Here is a 21,195-nt window from a genome sequence, read left to right on the forward strand (position 1 = left end):
CACGGTGGCAAGAGGCAGGTATGGTGCCCCACCAGCTTACCTGCGTAATGTGGGCTGAATGATTCGACCAATGAGACGACTTTGGCCAAAAATCTCAGTGGGTTTCACTGACCTGTGGAAACCTGGATACCAAGTGTTAGTAACGTTTCCTAATGTGCGTGGCTCCTGGGTCACCTATATCAGAATCACTGGAAGAGTCTGCTAAAATTCAGATTCTCTGGATCTCATTCCAGATTTTCTAATTCAGAAATTTAGAAGAACTGGCATTTTGAATAAGTTCCACAGGAGGCTTTTAGTATACTGAGGCATAAGCACATGAGTTTCAGTGATCATAAGATCAGAACAGTACAAGAGGGAAATGATTGTGTTGCCAAGAGAGGGTCGCTTTACATCCCAGTGCCTTTAGGTTGTTGTTATTAACAGCACAGTACTTTTGTTTAAAATTTCAACTATGAACATTTATCAGAAAATTATAAAGCTGTCATTAAACATTATTTGATTTGAGAAATAGAATAATTTTATTACATATAGGGCTCAACATTTTTTTCCCAGTAGAATACATTCCAAATTTTTAGGGATCAAAATTGACATAATCCACAAATACTCACATTATGGAAATCATTCTAAGACCATATCTATGTTGTTATCAAAATAGTCTTGAAAGTATAGTTCTGAAATAGAAAAGGAAAAGAAGGAGGAAGGCAAAAGGAAGGAAAGAAAATTCATTAGAATTTTGCTAGGCACCAAGTGAGTATCAGGGTTAGCACTTTTATAATCAGGAAATTCCATCAAGATTATTTTATAAATGGCTTAAAATATAATTTTAATATGCTAAAGTTCAATTACAAATTAACTTTTGAGGTACCTACAATTTTAAATATTTCCTTTTATTCTAAAATTTTAGAATAACAATTAAATGAAATACATAAAAATTAAGGTGAATAACTCTGCTTCAACACTACCAAGCCAATGAGAGTTCACAATTACTCTAATGGAAAGTAATCAGTAATAAAAGAAATACTTTAGTGGAAAAGTCTTGTTTAATAGAATAAAATGAGCATAGCTAAATTTTGGTAAATCTTTATTATAAAGATACTGAATAATTTTCCATTGGGAGTAGCAAAAGTCCTTATTGCCTGCTAAAAGTACTTCTAAAGTACTTGGAAATATAGTGCAAAGGGATACTCAGCAAAACATATAAATTAAATTATCCATTCAGTTATTTTCTTCTTTAGTTTCTATGGTGTCATAATAATTTAAAGAAAGCTTTAACATAGGAGAATTGTAGTAACCGGATTTCAGTTATGCAGCACACAGCTTATTCTTTTTTTTTTTTTTATGGTATCATTAATCTACAATTACATGAAGAACATTATGTTTACTAGGCTCCCCCCTTCACCAAGTCCCCCCCACATACCCCTTCACAGTCACTGTCCATCTGCATAGTAAGATGACACAGCTTATTCTTTAGTGACATAGTACTCATTTTATTAACATGACTCTATTAGAGAGAGCTCTCCAAAGAAATTAGCTCCTGCAATTATGGAAGCTGGCACACCCAAAGTCTGCAGGGTGGGTCAGCAGGCTGGAGCCCCACAGCTAATGCTATACTTCAAGTCCAAAGGCCATCAGGCTGGAGAAGTAGGAAGAGTCAATACTGTAGCCCAAGTCAGAAGGCCATCTGCTGGCAGAATTGCCTCTTGCTCAAAAGGCCAGTCATCTGTTTTATTTAGGCCTTCAACTTAATCAATAAGGCCCGCACACATTACGAAGTGCAATCTGATTTACTAAATCTACTGATTCAAATATTAGTCCCATTTAAAAACACCCTTACAGAAACACCCAGAATAATATTTAACCAAGTATCTGGGCACACTTTGGCCCAATTAAATTGACACATAAAATTAACTATCACAAGGAAACATCCACAATAATGTTTTACCAAGTAACTGAGTACTGCAGCCCTGCTAAGTTGAATCATAGAGTTAATTATCAAAGGTGGATCTGATGTCTGTGAGATAAACAGTAATGTTTCTTTAGATTTTACAGAAACAGTTCATTGTCTAGTTGAAATATTTTATAATATTTAACATTTTCAAGTTATTTTGTGAAAAGACAGATGAGCCTTTCAGATTAATAAGATAAAGGACACCATCATAGTTAACTATATGTCATTTGTATCAAGTGGCTAATATCTGAGGTGGACATTTTTTTGGCTGACCAGCATTTTTATTCTCTTTTTATGTTTAGGCAATCTACCACCAGTGCGTTTTGATGGGAGTATCACTGAACACTTGCTCCCATTGACTCCTGGCTGGAGTAGGTGACTTAAGAACCATTTATTGGATGATCCAGCCTGGCACTTGGATCCAAAAGTGAACATGCAGTGAAGAGGAGGACAGTGCATAACTTTGGTGTGAGAGTGGCACCTGACTCCAGGATCTAGAACTGGGGGTGGTCGGTCCGGCAATGACAGCTTTCCGTGCCCATTGAGGAAGCAACATTAAAACTGGATCCCTCACTTGAAGGTATTTAGCTGTGCTATTTTATATTAGTCTGTGAATTTTCCAAGCCCTTAATCTGGCTTTCCCATCAACTTTGTGAGCTACCTAAAACCCTTCAAACATATTCCTTTTATGTATATGGTAACCGATATTGGCAGCCAAAAATCCTGACTAATGTAATACTTTTATCTAGGAAATTTCAAGGGAAGTCATTTTGGTATATTTTTATAGAGCAAATGGAACTCCTATGGCCAGGATTCTCACCCGACCCTGGTTCTGCTTGCCCACTGCACATGTGCAATGCTTGCAGGCACATGCTTACACACATTGGCAATGGGCTATTATTGACTCTATATAAAGAGCTCCATGCAGTGCTCTGGGGTTGCAAGGTGGCAGAGAGGCCCAGAAGCAGAGAGCAGGTTGCTTCATGCAGACTTGCCCTAAGGCGGATAGGATTCTAGCACTTGACCCACCACCATGAGAATAAAGCTTGGTATAAACCCTTTTACCCATTTTTGGGATGCAGGGGTGGAGAGTATCATTCTGTATGGAACAGAGACAGGAAAGGTGGCTTCCCTGACAGTTCATCCTGCCTTGTAGCAGTGACTACAAAATGCACATTAGACCCCAGAAAATCACTCCCTCTTTGATTGGCTTATGGCCACACTTTGTGATGTATGACCCAATCAGGGTGGTTTGCCATCTTCCCCTGCTAGATAGCAGACATATGCCAAGCTCCAACAAGTGTTACAGAGCCTGAAGTCAGACACGAATAGTCTACAAGGATGGTCAGTCCACTTACGGACAGTGCTTGAATGTTTGAATGAAAAGCCCCAGAAAGAGGCATTAAGCCCTGCAGACATGCTAGTAAACATTGCTGCCTCCCCTAAACAACTGCAAATACAAAATAAGGAAAAATCATTGAAGCCAGGGTTTGGCCACCAGAATATCTTGCTACCAGCACCGACTGTAATAAACCCAGGAGACTCCATTCAGTGGACATGGCTTTGGACATTTCAACACATGGACCAGCAATGGCTGACCTTCCTGGCACCTTGTGGACAAGGCCTGGAGGCTGGCCTCCTGTGCATTCCTAAACTAACAGCAGAGTGATCCCATTTAGGGTAACGGAAGGTAAGAGCTCTTACCGGGGAGTTTTATTTTTATCTTTATGGAGAGTGCATGTGCCTCCAGTAGCATGCATCTCTTTTGCACGTATCCTATCTGATGGACAAGATTTGCCTATGCTGGTGTCATTAAACATGTGTCTTATCCCCCTTAATGTTAATCTCCTCTAATGTCTGTGTGGATTGGCCATACACCCTAGCAAAAACTGCTGCCTGCTGGGTGGGCTTGAAGAGCGCAAGTCATGAACTCATCTGAGAACTGGTTTGAATAAGCTGGAATGACCACTTGGTGGCATTCAATCTCCTTAGACTTGAAGATTATCATAAATTCTGTTGTTATCTGTGTCATATCTTTTGTTTTTATTTGTATATTTTTGTAGCCTCTGTTGTTACTGTGGAATTTGGTTACAAGGTTCCAGCTTTCTCTCACAGGGACCATTACAGAAGATGGAGGGCATGCAGATTATGAGGGAAGAATTCTGGAGGGGTGGAGTGTAAAGAAAATGGAAGTTCCATGGCCAGGATTCTCACATGACCCTGGTCTACTTGCCCACTGTGCATGGCAATGCTCACAGGTGCATGCTTAGACATGTGTTGGCAATGGACTTTATTGACTCTCTATAAAGAGCTCTGACTAGTACTCTGGGACTATAAGGTGGCAGAGAGGCCCAGAGGCAGAGACTGGCTTGATGAATGCAGACTTTACCTGAGGAGGACAGGATTCTAGCCACAATGAGAATAAAGCTGGGTAAAAACCCTTTTACCCACAATGCTCTGTTGTCATTTTTTGGTCTCACCAAATCAAGAGTGAACTTAGCCAGGGTTGCAACTCTCAGGCAAGACAATTTTATAAAATAGTTAAAGCATAAGTGGGGCTATTTTAATATGTTACAAATTGTGGATTAATTTTTAAATGATGGAATATTATTTAGCCATAAGAAGAAAACAAATCTTACTATTTACAACAACATGGATGGAGCTAAAGGGTATTATGCTCAGTGAAGTGAGACAGGCAGAGAAAGACAAGTACCAAACGATTTAATTCATTTGTGGAGTATGAAAACAAAGCAAAACTGAAGGAACAAAACAGCGGCATACTCACAGACTCCAAGAAGGGACTAGCAGTTACGAAACAGAAGGGGATGGGTAGGGCAGGTGGGGAGGGAGGGAGAAGGGGATTAAGGGACATTATGATCAGCACACATAATGTAGGGGCACATGGGGAAGACAGCGTAGCACAGAGAAGACAAGTAGTGACTATAGCATCTTACTATGCTGATGGACAGTGACTTCAGTGGGGTGTGTTGGGGGGTGCTTGATAATATGGGTGAATGTAGTAGCTACAATGTTGCTTATGTGAAACCTTCATAAGATTGTATAGTAAGAAAGAAAAATGAGAAAGCTTTATTGTAGGAAAAAATTAGCAGCACCAAAGAATGCAGTCTCTATGTGAGCACTCAAGCGGAAGTTGTTATATTGAGAAACAACAATGGAAACTTTGGATGAAAAGAAAAAGACATAGGTCAATTATATCTCAATAAAACTAGGGATAAAAGAAAACATAATCAGTTAAAAAAGAGAAAGGGAAGGTGTAGAAAAGGTGGATTGGCATAATCTAACCTCTAGTATTGCTATTATCTGTTCTGGATTATCAGCACTCCCTGCCGATATTCATATGACAAAGATACTGAATCTTCAATAATTTCTGATACTAGTCAAGTGTTTTGATTAGTACCTTAACTTTTTTTTAGCACAAATGAGATAAGAGCATATCAATTTTTCTCTGCTATCAATCTGATAGACTTTTCCAGTTAAACCCATCCGGAACTAATTTGCAGTTTCCTAGGAATTTTCACATTATTCCCCCACAATCAGAAAGAAAAACCTAGGATTCATCCAGACCTGGACATAAAATATCTGTATAAGGAAAGATTTCTCATTGCTAACAATGCTTTGGCATTATATAATCATGAACTGTGAGGCATATGAGATTTTTATTCCTTCTCACATGCTAGTAAGTTAACCTATTAGTTTCATGGGCTCTGGCTGAAGTCAGAAGACTCCTGAGTCAGAGACAAAGTACTATATTGCTCACAGCACAGTAAGCAGCATAAGCATCAACATATTTGTATCATATCTTGTCCCCAAGTCCCACAGAGAATACGTAATGGACTCAGATGACACCTGCATACAGAGTGGGTTGCAGTGCAAAAGAGAAACCCAGGACCAAGGCCCAGCCTTCTTGGAGAAGCAGCAAACAAGCCAGTCTCTCTTACCCTGAGAGTGAGCAGTTATACAATAGTCATAATAATGGTCACCTTGACCTACTTAGTTGCCTATTTGACTAACTACAGAAATTGCCCAGTCTCAAGAGACAGAGAAGCTGCAACATCTGGCAATCAGAGCAAGAATTTGCATAGACTCTCAGAGCCATGACAGATCTGCCTCTTCTAACAACCCACCCTACATGTTCGTAGCAGAACTCAAATTTTCAATTGGGTATATAGCATCATTAGCCACTCTGATTAATCTGACAGAGGCTTCATTCAATTTGTCTTACATGGCATTTAAGGGACTGTCACCAATAACCAAGCAGCAGGATGATGCCAATCTGCAGTATTGATCTCAATCGTGCCCCCCAGGTTCCTGGTATACCATAAACCATCAGAGTCTACCTTGGAAAGCCAATGGCTTTCTCCTTAAGGCCTCGAATTGACCTTTCTACTTGATCTGAGGCATTAATCCAGAAACAGCTGGTTATATTAGGGATGGTTCCGAATCTGCCATCTAGGGCAATTCTGTCATCTATAACAACTCTGGCCAGTAGGGTTGAGGCCAACATGACTACCTTCTAAGCCTCGACTGCCTTCTAAGCCTAAGGAGACATCACTGATCACTTAGCTAAATTCAGGGACAATTTTCTAACCACCTTTTCTAATTGACTGATTCACATCATCAAGATAACTAACCACAGAGCACACATAAATGAGTCAGTTATCCCTCCGGGAGTTTCTCCAAGCAACTAAGGATGGCCCCATTTCAGAGAGATGTCCACAATCATTTGAGGGCTGTTTGATTTATTGGTAGTTCCTTAAACATCTGAAGGTCTCTTATCACCACAATTAGGCTGCAAGTTACTGTGATCTCGGAAATGGAAAAATGAATGCCTGGTTTCCACATAAAAAGTACAGTCCTAGGAGTGAACAGGGTGTCCCTCAAAGGAAAGCGTTGATCTTAGAAACAGAAAAATTAATGCTGCTTCACACAAAAAGTTCCTGGGAAGTTCCATGGTGTCCCTTTTAAGTGTTGACTATAATTGTTGGGGCTCCCCACTGAGGCCAATGTAAATCTGAGAGCATAGGTTGACAGTGCCTCCAACATAGTGAAGAAGTCCTACCACCTGGAAGGTCCAACTAGAACCCTGTTTAGGTGTCTGTCTTTAAACCTACTTTCTGGTATTCGACCTGCAGTACCCTTCCTCACCTCCTACTCAGTAACAGGCAATACAGTTGAGACCATTTAATTGCCAGTTGACTACATAGTCTGGTCGATATGTTTGCTACCAACTCCCATGGACTTCTCTCAAATTCTGTTATTTGACTGATAAGGCCCTCATCTTTCCTTTTTCAGAAAGCTATGTCTCTCTCAGCATCTTAGCCTCCTTTCCAAAAACTGTCAAGAAATGTGTGGGGTCTGAGATTTTACCCAATTTGCAACCTAACAAGACAGTCAATCAACGTTTCACAGATGCTAATATAAGGCATGACTCCTGTGTTAACAACAAAGGATAGTTTATTATTCATGGCAGTAACAGTGATCAGATTATCAATATTATTTTTTGTACTGTTGCACTGAGGTCCAATTCCTATAGGCACTAAGGAAGAGAGCCAGGTGATACCTGTACCTGCAGTGGACTGCATTATGAGAGAGGAACCCTGAATTTAGGGAACCTGAATCTTTTACAATGGGTAACAAACAGGCCCACTCTTTGCTACATTATCATTTTCTCTGTCTTCCAAAGCTGTTTACTATACAAATATCTTTGAATAGATTATTTGCAACAAAGGGCATTTAGTATCTCTGCTCTCAAGATATTCAGAAATCTGTGGAGAGCTGTCTACCAACAGAAATCCACAGTTTCTTACTATAAATTACCAGAAGCTACTAACTTCTAATTCATATTTTGCATGAGCTAGTACTGTATTCAGTGCATATAATAACATCCTGACTACAGTGGTTTAACCAAATGCTGGTTAGGTTTTTTCCCACATGTAACCAGAACCACGAAGGGTCCAGGTCTAGCGTAGATACAAATGAGATCTTTAAGATCCTCCTGCTTCACCATCCTCCTCATTTGGCTTGCCAAATGATGGCCCCAACATGCATGTTCCCTCCATTTCAAGCTCTGGTGCTTGATGGAGAGGATTGATTATTAGACTTGAAAGGAAGTTAAAAAAACTGCGACAGGAAAGAATAAGAATTGAGATACATATGTAAGGTGATTAGGAGAAACTAGCAAGCAAATTTTCCCAGACAATGGAAATTTGGATATACAATTTTACTAGAAAATTCGTGTAAGGAGATAAACTGGATCAAAGTAATACTATATTTTGAGGGTGATGGGCAAAGCACTAATCAATTAGCAAGCTAAGAGGGGTGAATTGTAAGGTTTAATGGAGATCAGAAGATGGCGGCATGAGTAGAGCAGTGGATATCTCCTCCCAAAACCACATATATCTATGAAAATATAACAAAGACAACTCTTCCTAGAAAAAAGACCAGAGGACACAGGACAATATCCAGACCACATCCGCACCTGAGAGAAGCCAGCGCCTCATGAAGGGGGTAAGATACAAGCCCCGGCCCAGGGGGAGCCGAGCGCCCATCCCCCCAACTTCCGGCAGGAGAAGAATAGGCAGAGCGGGAGGGAGACGGAGCCCAGGACTGCCGAACACCCAGCCCCAGCCATCCGGGCCAGAGTGCAGGGCCCTTGATACTAGGAAAACAGAGCAGCAAGAACAGTGAGCAGGCACTGGAGGCTGGGTGACAGAGGACATAAGAAAAGCGAGCAACCAATTTTTTTTTTAGTGATTTGTTTTGGCGAGTGCTTTTTGGAAGTCTTAAAGGGATAGGGACCCCAATACAAGGGAAACAGGGCAGCAAGACCGGTGAGCAGAGGCCTGAGGCTGGCACCGGAAAATAAACAAAAACGAGCGGCCACCTTTTTTTTTTAATTAAAAAAATTTTTTTTTCTTTTTTTTTTTTTTTGGTGGTCGTTGTTTTGTTTTGGCAGGTGCTTTTTGGAAGTCTTAAAGGGGCAGGGCGGGACACTTAATCCAGAGGTAGGGAATCCGGGATCTCTGGGCACCCTAACCCCTGGGCTGCAGGGAGCAGGGAGGCCCCTTACGGAAATAAATAGCCTCCAGGCCGCTCCCCCTCCAGCGCGACTCCACCACTTTGGAGCAGGTGCCCGAGCCAGGCCACGCCCAGAGCAACAGCGGAGATAAACTCCATAGCAGCCGGGCAGGAAGCAGAAACCCTGTCTGCACCCAGCTGCCCAGCACAAGCCACTAGAGGTCGCTGTTCTCCCAGGAGAGGAGGGCCACAAACCAACAAGAAGGGAAGTTCTTCCAGCTGTCACTCGTCCCAGCTCTGCAAACGAGTCCTATCACCATGAAAAGGCAAAGCTACAGGCAGACAAAGATCACAGAGACAACACCAGAGAAGGAGACAGACCTAACCAGTCTTCCTGACAAAGAATTCAAAATAAGAATCATAAACATGCTGACAGAGATGCAGAGAAATACGCAAGAGAAATGGGATGAAGTCCGGAGGGAGATCACAGATGCCAGAAAGGAGATCGCAGAAATGAAACAAACTCTGGAAGGGTTTACAAGCAGAATGGATAGGATGCAAGAGGCCATTGATGGAATTGAAACCAGAGAACAGGAATGCATAGAAGCTGACATAGAGAGAGATAAAAGGATCTCCAGGAAGGAAAAAATATTAAGAGAACTGTGTGACCAATCAAAAAGAAACAATATTCATATTATAGGGGTTCCAGAAGAAGAAGAGAGAGGAGAAGAGATGGAAAGTATTTTGAAGAAATAATTGCTGAAAACTTCCCCAAACTGGGGGAGAAATAATCGAACAGACCACGGAAATACGCAGAACCCCCAACAGAAAAGATCCAAGGAGGACAACACCAAGACACATAATTATTAAAATGCAAAGATCAAGGACAAGGAAAGAGATTTAAAGGCAGCTAGAGAGAAAAAGTTCACCTATAAAGGAAAACCCATCAGGCTAACATCAGACTTCTCAGCAGAAACCCTACAGGCCAGAAGAGAATGGCATGATATATTTAATACAATGAAACAAAAGGGCCTTGAACCAAGGATACTGTATCCAGCACGACTATCAATCAAATATGATGGTGGGATTAAACAATTCCCAGACAAACAAAAGCTGAGGGAATTTGCTTCCCACAAATCACCTCTACAGAACATCGTACAGGGACTGCTCTAGATGGGAGCACTCCTAGAAAGAGCACAGCACAAAACACCCAACATATGAAGAAGCGAGGAGGAGGAATAACAAGGGAGAGAAGAAAAGAATCTCCAGACAGTGTGTATAACAGCTCAATAAGCAAGCTAAGTTAGGCTGTAAGAAACTAAAGAGGCTAACCTTGAACCTTTGGTAACCACGAATTTAAAGCCTGCAATGGCAATAAGTACATATCTTTCAGTAGTCACCCTAAATGTTAAAGGGCTGAATGCACCAATCAAAAGACACAGAGTAATAGAATGGATAAAAAAGCAAGACCCATCTATATGCTGCTTACAAGAAACTCACCTCAAACCCAAAGACATGTACAGACTAAAAGTCAAGGGATGGAAAAACATATTTCACGCAAACAACAGCGAGAAGAAAGCACTGGTTGCAGTACTAATAGGAGACAAAATAGACTTCAAAACAAAGAAAGTAACAAGAGATAAAGAAGGACACTACATAATGATAAAGGGCTCAGTCCAACAAGAGGATATAACCATTATAAAAATTTATGCACCCAACACAGGAGCACCAGCATATGTGAAACAAATACTAACAGAACTAAAGGGGGAAATAGACTGCAATGCATTCATTCTAGGAGACTTCAACACACCACTCACCCCAAAGGATAGATCCACCGGCCAGAAAATAAGTAAGGACACAGAAGCACTGAACAACACAGAAGAGCAGATGGACCTAACAGACATCTATAGAACTCTACATCCAAAAGCAGCAGGATATACATTCTTCTCAAGTGAACATGGAACATTCTACAGAATAGACCACATACTAGGCCACAAAAAGAGACTGAGAAAATTCCAAAAGATTGAAATCCTACCAACCAACTTTTCAGACCACAAAGGCATAAAACTAGAAATAAACTGTACAAAGAAAGCAAAGAGGCTCACAAACACATGGAGGCTTAACAACATGCTCCTAAATAATCAATGGATCAATGACCAAATCAAAATGGAGATCCAGCAATATATGGAAACAAATGACAACAACAACACTAAGCCCCAACTTCTGTGGGACACAGCAAAAGCAGTCTTAAGAGGAAAGTATATAGCAATCCAAGCATATGTAAAAAAGGAAGAGCAATCCCATATGAATGGTCTAATGTCACAATTATCGAAATTGGAAAAAGAAGAACAGATGAGGCCTAAGGTCAGCAGAAGGAGGGCCATAATAAAGATCAGAGAAGAAATAAATAAAATTGAGAAGAATAAAACAATAGCAAAAATCAATGAAACCAAGAGCTGGTTCTTCGAGAAAATAAACAAAATAGATAAGCCTCTAGCCAAACTTTTAAGAAGAAAAGAGAGTCAACACAAATCAACAGTATCAGAAACGAGAAAGGAAAAATCACGACGAACCCCACAGAAATACAAAGAATTATTAGAGAATACTATGAAAACCTATATCCTAACAAGCTGGGAAACATACGAGAAATGGACAACTTGCTAGAAAAATACAACATTCCAAGACTGACCCAGAAAGAAACAGAAAATCTAAACAGACCAATTACCAGCAACGAAATTGAAGAAGTAATCAAAAAACTACCAAAGAACAAAACCCCCGGGCCAGATGGATTTACCTCGGAATTTTATCAGACATACAGGGAAGACATAATACCCATTCTCCTTAGAGTTTTCCAAAAAATAGAGGAGGAGGGGATACTCCCAAACTCATTCTATGAAGCTAACATCACCCTAATACCAAAACCAGGCAAAGAACCCACCAAAAAAGAAAACGACAGACCAATATCCCTGATGAACGTAGATGCAAAAATACTCAACAAAATATTAGCAAACCGAATTCAAAAATACATCAGAAGGATCATACACCATGACCAAGTGGGATTCATCCGAGGGATGCAAGGATGGAACAACATTCGAAAGTCCATCAACATCATCCACCACATCAACAAAAAGAAAGACAAAAACCACACGATCATCTCCATAGATGCTGAAAAATCATTTGACAAAGTTCAACATCCATTCATGATAAAAACTCTCAGCAAAATGGGAATAGAGGGCAAGTACCTCAACATAATAAAGGCCATCTATGATAAACCCACAGCCAACATTATATTGAACAGCGGGAAGCTGAAAGCATTTTCTCTGAGATCGGGAACTAGACAGGGATGCCCACTCTCCCCACTGATATGTAACATAGTACTGGAGGTCCTAGCCACGGCAATCAGACAAAACAAAAAAATACAAGGAATTCAGATTGGTAAAGAAGAAGTTAAACTGTCACTATTTGCAGATGACATGATACTGTACATATAAAACCCTAAACACTCCACCCCAAAACTACCAGGACTGATATCTGAATACAGCAAAGTTGCAGGATACAAACTAATTACAACCCTTAAATAGAATTCATGCCTCATATCAAATTTACCAAGTATCATAATTCTTCCAAGTGGTAAAGATACCTCAAGAAAAATGCTGGGCATAGAAGCTACAGGGCATAAATATGCAAAGAAATAAAAAGCTAACCATTTCAAACAATAAGACTTCTCTCTCACTTACCAACTTTACATTTCCCTGTATGGCCCCGGAAGATGACTGGTTAGCCAGAGACGGGTAAGATTCCTCAAGGGAGGAACAACCTAAGACAGACACAGTCACAGGGGGGTCATCAGGTGAGAAATTGGGGATCAACAGAGGTGAGGCTTAGAACCTCACCCCCCCCTGTTCTGAGAGAAATCTTCTGCATACGTGGATGTTTTATTGCCCTTATCTAGCTTGGATTAACACATAGTCTACAGGCACACACCTGATCATCTACATTTGCTCTCTTACAACACTAAACTATGTTTTCTACCTTTATCTTGTATCTACCTACCACTTCAGCATTTTATTAAAAATAGTAATAATAAAGAGAGAAATGTGGTATTCACATATAAATCAAGTATAAAAATCAAATGAGTATTCATATTTGAACTGTTTTTAGTTCATAATGCATGAGCTAAACCGAAAGTTTCTGTGATGACTGCCCTTGTACTGTCCACCGTGTAACTTATTCACTATGTAAGAATTTGTTCTCCATGTACGAACTTGTTTGTTATGCCTCAGAAGATTGGAGACTGATGAAAATTAGGATTGGGGTGGATTAATGATTGTGCATTGAGCATTGACTCCCCTATACAGAATTTTATTGTTGTTAACAACCATTTGATCAATAAATATGAGAGATGCCCTCACAAAAAAAAAAAAAAAAAAAAGGACAGACTTCCAATGGTAAAATAAATAAGCAACCGGGATGTAATGTATAGCATAAGGAATATAGTCAAAATATTGTAACAACTTGGTATGGTGATAGCTGGTACCTAGAATTATCATGTATATAAATGTTGAATCACTATGTTGTACACCTGAAACTAATGTAATGTAATACTGTGTGTCAACTACCCTTCAACAAAAAAATAATTATCTACAAAAAAAGAAAAGTTTAATGTAAATGAATAATTTAGTAAGTATGACTTAAAAATATTTTAAATGAAAATAGGCAATTTAAAATTTTATTATATACATGCACAGTTCAAATAGCATTATAAACTTAGGTGCTACTGTTTAGATTTATGAGTTACAGCTTATATAGTACTATGTAAAAATATGTATAGTGCTTCAGAGGAGATCAGAATTCAGCTTGACATTTAATTTGTGACAACACCCTAGTATTAGTCACTACACTTCTCTACTTTCTGTACTACCTTATGGAATTGCTACATAGAATTTAACATCAAGAAATCTAAATTTCCGTCAAGGAGAAACAAGCCTATATAAATAATATTTTATAGTAACTAAAAATTAAACGATCTGCTGCAGTTGGTAGAAGGGTTAAAGTTTAGCATAAGCTGAGGCAATCAGTTTCTAAATACTCTTGTAACTAAATAATCCATTTATGCTTTTTTTGGTATCATTAATCTACAATTACATGAAGAACATTATGTTTACTAGGCTCCCCCCTTCACCAAGTCCCCCCCACATACCCCTTCACAGTCACTGTCCATCAGCATAGTAAGATGTTGTAAAATCACTACTTGTCTTCTCTGTGTTGCACAGCCCTCCCCGTGCCCCCCATGCACTATACATGCTAATCGTAATGCCCCCTTTCTTTTTCCCCGCCCTTATCCCTGCCTTCCCACCCATTCTTCCCAGTCCCTTTCCCATTGGTAACTGTTAGTCCATTCTTGGGTTCTGTGATTCTGCTGCTGTTTTGTTCCTTCAGTTTTCCTTTGTTGTTATAGTCCACATATGAGTGAAATCATTTGGTACTTGTCTTTCTCTGCCTGCCTTATTTCACTGAGCATAATACCCCCTAGCTCCATCCATGTTGTTGCAAATGGTAGGATCTGTCTTTTTCTTATGGCTGAGTAATATTCCATTGTGTATATGTACCACATCTTCTTTATCCATTCATCTACTGATTTAGGTTGCTTCCATATCTTGACTACTGTAAATAGTGCAGTGATAAACATAGGGGTGCATCTGTCTTTTTCAAACTGGAGTGCTGCATTCTTAGGGTAAATTCCTAGAAGTGGAATTCCTGAGTCAAATGGTATTTCTATTTTGAGCATTTTGAGGAACCTCCATACTGCTTTCCACAATGGTTGAACTAATTTACATTCCCACCAGCAGGGTAGGAGGGTTCCCCTTTCTCCACAACATCGCCAACATTTGTTGTTGTGTTTTTGATGATGGCGATCCTTACTGGTGTGAGGTATATCTCATTGTGGTTTTAATTTGCATTTCTCTGATGACAAGTGATGTGGAGGATCTTTTCATGTGTCTGTTTGCCATCTGAATTTCTTCTTTAGAGAACTGTCTCTTCAGCTCCTCTGCCCAATTTAAATTGGATTATTTGCTTTTTGTTTGTTGAGATGTGTGAGCTCTTTATATATTTTGGATGTCAATCCTTTATGGGATCTGTCATTTATGAATATATTCTCCCATACTGTAGGATACCTTTTTGTTCTATTGATGGTGTCCTTTGCTGTACAGAAGCTTTTTAGCTTGATATAGTCCCACTTTTTCATTTTTGCATTTGTTTCCCTTGCCTGGGGAGATATGTTTATGAAGAAGTCACTCACGTACATGTCCATGAGATTTTTGCCTATGTTTTTTCTAAGAGTTTTATGGTTTCGTGACTTACATTCAGGTCTTTGATCCATTTCCCATTTACTTTTGTGTATGGGGTTAGACAGTGATCCAGTTTCATTCTCTTACATGTAGCTGTCCAGTTTTGCCAGCACCATCTGTTGAAGAGACTGTCATTTTCCCATTGTATGTCCATGGCTCCTTTATCATATATTAAGTGGCCATATATGTTTGGGTTAATGTCTGGAGTCTCTATTCTGTTCCACTGGCCTGTGGCTCTGTTCTTGTGCCAGTACCAATTGTCTTGATTACTGTGGCTTTGTAGTAGAGCTTGAAGTTGGGGAGCGAGATCCCCCCCCACACTTTATTCTTCCTTCTCAGATTGCTTTAGCTATTCGGGGTCTTTGGTGTTTCCATATGAATTTTTTAACTATTTGTTCCAGTTCATTGAAGAATGATGTTGGTAATTTGATAGGGATTGCATCGAATCTGTATATTGCTTTGGGAAGGATGGCCATTTTGACAATATTAATTCTTCCTAGCCACGAGCATGGGATGAGTTTCCATTTGTTAGTGTCCTCTTTAATTTCTCTTAAGAGTGTCTTGTAGTTTTCAGGGTATAGGTCTTTCACTTCCTTGGTTAGGTGTATTTCTAGGTATTTTATTCTTTTTGATGCTATTGTGAATGGAATTGTTTTCCTGATTCCTCTTTCTATTAGTTCATTGTTAGTGTATAGGAAAGCTACAGATTTCTGTGTGTTAATTTTGTTTTTTGTTTTATTTTTATATTCATTTTATTATCATTAATATACAATTACATGAAGAATGTTATGGTTACTAGACTCCCCCCTTCACCAAGAACCCCCCCACAAACCCCATTACAGCTGCTGTCCATCATTGTAGTAAGATGCTGTAGACTCACTACTTGTCTTCTCTGTGTTTCACATCCCTTCGGGTGCCCCCATACACATTATACATGCTAATTGTAAGGCCCCCTTTCTTTTTCCCTGCCCTTATCCCTCCCTTCCCACACCTCTTTCCCAGTCCCTTCCCCTTTCGTAACCATTAGTCCATTCTTGGGTTCTGTGATTTTGCTGCTGTTTTGTTCCTTCAGTTTTTTTTGTTCTTATACTCCACATATTAGTGAAATCATTTGGTACTTGTCTTTCTCTGCCTGGCTCATTTTACTGAGCATAATACCCTCTTGCTCCATCCATGTTGTTGCAAATGGTAGGATCTGTTTTTTTCTTATGGCTGAGTAATATTCCATTGTGTATATTTACCACATCTTCTTTATCCATTCATCTACTGTGTGTGTTAATTTTGTATCCTGCAACTTTGCTGAATTCCGATATTAGTTCTAGTAGTTTTGGAGTGGAGTCTTTAGGGTTTTTATGTACAATATCATGTCATCTGCAAACAGTGACAGTCTGACTTCTTCTTTACCAATCTGGATCCCTTGTATTTCTTTGTTTTGTCTAATTGCCATGGCTAGGACCTCCATTACTATGCTAAATAACAGTGGGGAGAGTGGGCATCCCTGTCTTGTTCCCTATCTCAGAGGAAAAGCTTTCAGCCTCTTGATGTTCAGTATGATGTTAGCTGTGGGTGTATCATATATGGCCTTTAATATGTTGAGGCACTTGCCCTCTATGCCCATTTTGTTGAGAGTTTTTATCATGAATGGATGTTGAATTTTGTCGAATGCTTTGTCAGCATCTATGGAGATGATCATGTTGTTTTTGTCCTTCTTTTTGTTTATGTGGTGGATGATGTTGATGGACTTTCGAATGTTGTACCATACTTGCATCCCTGGGATGAATCCCACTTGGTCATGGTGTATGATCCTCTTGATGTATTTTTGAATTTGGTTTGCTTATATTTTGTTGAGTATTTTTGCATCTCTGTTCATCAAGAATATTGGTCTGTAATTTTCTTTTTTTGGTGGGGTCTTTGCCTTGTTTTGGTATTAGGGTGATGTCGGCTTCATAGAATGAGTCTGGGAGTATTCCCTCGTCTTCTATTTTTTGGAAAACTTTGAGGAGAATGGGTGTTATATTTTCTCTGTATGTCTGATAAAATTCTGAGGTAAATCCATCTGGCCTGGGGGTTTTGTTCTTGTGTAGTTTTTTGATTACCGCTTTAATTTCTTTGTTGGTAATTGGTTTGTTTAGACTTCGTGTCTCTTCCTTGGTCAGTTTTCAAAGGTTGTATTTTTCTAAGAAGTTGTCCATTTCTCCTAGGTTTTGCAGCTTGTTAGCATATTGGTTTTCATAGTAGTCTCTAATAATTCTTTGTATTTCTATGGGGTCCGTCGTGATTTTCCCTTTCTCGTTTCTGATTCTGTTGATGTGTGTTGACTTTCTTTTTCTCTTAATAAGTCTGGCTAGAGGCTTATCTATTTTATTTTCTTGAAGAACCAGCTTTTGGTTTCATTGATTTTTTTCTATTGTTTTATTCTTCTCAGTTTAATTTGTTTCTTCTCTGATCTTTATTATGTCCCTTCATCTGCTGACCTTAGGCCTCATTTGTTCTTCTTTTCCCAATTTCAATAATTGTGACATTAGACTATTCATTTGGGATTGTTCTTCCTTCTTTAAATATGCCTGGATTGCTATATACTTTCCTCTTAAGACTGCTTTTGCTGCGTCCCACAGAAGTTGGGGCTTTGTGTTGTTGTTGTCATTTGTTTCCATATATGGCTTGATCTCCATTTTAATTTGGTCATTGATCCATTGATTATTTAGGAGCATGTTGTTAAGCCTCCATGTGTTTGTGAGCCTTTTTGCTTTCCTTGTACAATTTATTTCTAGTTTTATACCTTTGTGGTCTGAAAAGTTGGTTGGTTGGTAGGATTTCAACCTTTTTGAATTTTACTGAGGCTCTTTTTGTGGCCTAGTATGTGGTCTATTCTGGAGAATGTTCCATGTGCACTTGAGAAGAATGTGTATCCTGTTGCTTTTGGATGTAGAGTTCTATAGATGTCTATTAGGTCCATCTGTTCTAGTGTGTTGTTCAGTGCCTCTATGTCCTTACTTATTTTTTATTTGGTGGATCTGTCCTTTGGAGTGAGTGGTGTGTTGAAGTCTCCTAAAATGAATGCATTGCATTGTATTTCCTCCTTTAATTCTGTTAGTGTTTTTTTCACATGTATTGGTGCTCCTGTATTGGGTGAATATATGTTTATAATGGTTATATCCTCTTGTTGGACTGAGCCCTTTATCATTATGTGATGTCCTTCTTTATCTCTTACTACTTTCTTTGTTTTGAAGTCTACTTTGTCTGTTACTAGTATTGCCACACCTGCTTTTTTCTCCCTGTTGTTTGCATGAAATATCTTTTTCCATCCATTGACTTTTAATCTGTGCATGTCTTTGGGTTTGAGGAGAGTCTCTTGTAAGCAGCGTATAGATGGGTCTTACTTTTTTATCCATTCTATTACTCTGTGTCTTTTGATTGGTGCATTCAGTCCATTTATATTTAGGGTGATTATTGAAAGATATGTACTTATTGGCATTGCAGGCTTTAGATTCGTGGTTACCAAAGGTTCAAGTTTAGCTTCTTTACTACCTTACTGTCTAACGTAACTCACTTATTGAGCTATTATAAACACAGTTTGATGATTTTTTTCTCTCCCTCCTTATTCCTCCTCCATTCTTCATATGTTGGGTGTTTTGTTCTGTGCTCTTTTTAAGAGTGCTCCCATCTAGAGCGGTCCCTCTAAAATACCCTGCAGAGGTGGTTTGTGGGAGGCAAATTCCCTCAACTTTTGCTTGTCTGGGAATTGTTTAATCCCTCCTTCATATTTAAATGTTAATCGTGCTGGGTACGGTATCCTTGGTTCAAGGCCCTTCTGTTTCATTGCATTAAATATATCATGCCATTCTCTTCTGGCCTGTAAGATTTCTGTTGAGAAGTCTGACGATAGGCTGATGGGTTTTCCTTTGTAGGTGACCTTTTTTGTTTCTCTGGCTGCCTTTAATAGTCTGTCCTTGTCCTTGATCTTTGCCATTTAAATTACTATGTGTCTTGGTGTTGTCCTCTTTGTGTCCCTTCTGTTGGAAGTTCTGTGTGCTTCCGTAGTCTGAGCAACTATTTCCTCCCCCAGTTTGGGGAAGTTCTCACAAATTATTTCTTCAAAGACAGTTTCTATCCCTTTTTCTCTCTCTTCTTCTTCTGCTATCCCTATAATGTGGATATTGTTCCTTTTGGATTGGTCACACAGTTCTCTTAATATTGTTTCATTCCTGAAATTCCTTTTATCTCTCTCTGTATCAGCTTTTGTGCATTCCTGTTCTCTAGTTTCTATTCTATCAATGGCCTCTGGCATCTTATCCATTCTGCTTATAAATCTTCCCAGAGATTGTTTCATTTCTGTAATCTCCCTCTGGACATCAACCCTTAGCTCTTGTATATTTCTCTGCAGCTCTGTCAGCATGTTTATGATTCTTATTTTGAATTATTTTTCAGGGAGACTGATTAGATCTGTCTCTGCAGATCCTCTCTCAGGGGTCATCTGAACTATTTTGGACTGGTCCAGATTTTTTTGCCTTTTCATAGTGAACCGCTTTTCAGCGTTAAACCACTGCCTGTGTCGGTTACCCGCACTCCTGGAGCAGCCAACCGGGTTAATCCCCTAAGCTGTTGTGGGTGGGGTCTCTGTCAGAGCAGCGTGGAGCCCTGCAGGGAGTGGCAGGCATGCCAGGTGCACTCCTCCTCAATAGTGGTGCCCCTGCTGGGCAGCTGTGTACCAGCAGTGACCTTTGGGTCTGTCCCGGGCATTTGTGTGTCAGGCTGGGATTCCCATCGGCTGCTGGGAGCGTGGCTGCTCCCTCTGGCACCGCTGTAGGTGTGCGCCGGCCTCTCCCGCGTGGACCTCTCCTGGGCTCCTCTGGTGCCACTGCCTCCAGTGCGTGCGGCTGCTCGTGGGCTGTTTGGTCCCTGCCATGGTGGGCTTGCATGAGCCGCTCCCGGTCCCCTCTGGCACCACCAGTGCACGCAGGCAGCTCCCAGTCCCCTCTGGCACCACTGCCCCCGGCAGGCGCTGCCACTCTCCCACTACTGGGCTGGGGTGTCGGGGTCTGTGCCAGTTGGGGGAATGACTGGCAGGCTGCTTAGTGCCATGAAGGGCTTCAGAGCTGTGCTGCCGCCCAGGGTTTTAGGGCGCCTAAAGTTCCCCAGGATTCCCAGCTGCTGGCTAAGTGTGCTGGGACAACTTCATCCAGCTGTGGGGTCCCTGTCTCTTTAATACTTGCAAAAAGCACTTGCTTTTCTTTTGTCTCAGGGGCACTGGTTGTGGGGACCTGCCTGCAGGTTTTTCTTTACCGTTTCTCTAATATCCAGCACCCCATGTACCTTGTGTCTGCGCTCCGGGTGCAGATTTCTAGAGCTGGTTGTTTAGCAGTCCTGGGCTTTCACTCCCTCCCTGTTCCGACTCTTTTCTTCCTGCCGGGTTCTGGGGTGGGGGAGCGTTCAGGTCCCGCCTGGCAGCAGCTTGTATCTTACCCCCTTCGTGTGATATTGAGTTCTCGCAGATTTAGATGTATCCTGGCTGTTGCACTGCATCCACTGGTGTCTCTTTTAGGAATAGTTGTATTTATTGTCTTTTCATAAATATATGTTTTTGGGAGGAGATTTACACTGAACTACTCATGCTGCCATCTTCCCGTGATCTCCATTTATATTTAACAGATCATTTCATTTAATAATCTCAAAGCACTAAACATCATCAAAATTGAAAAAAATAAGTCTGTACAAATGGCCAAAACTAAAGAAAAATAGTTTAAGAAGAAAGACAACTCTCAATTATTCATTCTATGAATTAACAGTGCTGTCAACTTGTTTGCTTTTACTGTATGTTGTTCTTTTCTTCTAATGGTAAACAGCTTTGATGGAAATGAG

This window comes from Manis pentadactyla, chromosome 12 (genome assembly GCF_030020395.1).
Source record: "Manis pentadactyla isolate mManPen7 chromosome 12, mManPen7.hap1, whole genome shotgun sequence".
In the NCBI taxonomy this organism is placed as follows: Eukaryota; Metazoa; Chordata; class Mammalia; order Pholidota; family Manidae; genus Manis; species Manis pentadactyla.